Here is a 1131-nt window from a genome sequence, read left to right as displayed (position 1 = left end):
CTTCTTCTTCATATAGTCAGAATTTTGGCAAGAATCGATCAACTTCGGCCCCTCTGAAATTTCCAGAAATTATCTTTTATCGGTTTCGACCAGTCTTTTTAGACTAGCAATCAAGTGATGGTTGCAACAAGAGCATAAGGGGCCCATCTCTTCTGCCATCTTCTGGCATCTAAAAGCTCTTCCGGGACCACTTCTGCTTGTAAGAAATTGAAACTTAGAGGCACAGCGGAAATATGTAGGGCTGACACACAAGACAAGCGAATAGAAGTGAGGCAAAATCATAAGAGCGGTGAAAATATCAAGCGTGTATGGTTCAACATTTACGTCATGAGTTCAAATCCTGTCGAAGTAATACTTCGACGTCCATTATTACTTCATTGATCCCCCAAAACAACTATCTTGCGAGGGAGGGCTATAGATGCACTGGCATCAGCAATATTCAGAATTGAAAGAACATATATATATATATTTTTTTTTTTTCCAGAGGATGTAGCAACCGTTACCAATATAGCATAAGAACTTACCTTAGGGGATCATTAATTAGATTCCTTAAGGGTCGTTCTCACAGTTTATATTTATATTATAAGGTTTTTAACTTTTAAAATTTCATATTTAAAAGAGACAGAGACTTCAAAAAAGACGAAATCTAACGAGATTCTAAGGATCTAATGATAGTTATGTATGTGTTTTTTCGTGTTTTGTTCGAATGGTAACAACTCCTGAAGAAGTGTCAAATGTCTAAATCCAATGGACCAGTCACTGGATAAGTTTGGCACAGAAATGTTAACATAGAGTGGTGAATAAATCGATATATCAAATTTGAAGTCTTTGTCTCTTTTGAATATGAAAATTTAAAAGTTAAAATCCTTATAATATAAATATATATATATATATATATGCTTTTATTCATTTATCTTTGCTTCAGTCATTTGACTTCGGCCATGCTGGAGCATCGCCTTTAGTCGAACCAATCGACCCGAGGGCTTATTCCTTGTAAACCTAGTACTTATTCTATCGGTCACTTTTGCCGAACCGCTACGTTACGCCGATGTAAACACATCAACGTCAGTGGCTCAGCGATGGTGTCGAGGGGGACAAACATAGACACAAGCACATACAAATACATACACA

The sequence above is a fragment of the Octopus bimaculoides genome, chromosome 11 (assembly GCF_001194135.2).
Source record: "Octopus bimaculoides isolate UCB-OBI-ISO-001 chromosome 11, ASM119413v2, whole genome shotgun sequence".
Taxonomy (NCBI): domain Eukaryota; kingdom Metazoa; phylum Mollusca; class Cephalopoda; order Octopoda; family Octopodidae; genus Octopus; species Octopus bimaculoides.
This window is presented reverse-complemented; position numbering follows the sequence as displayed.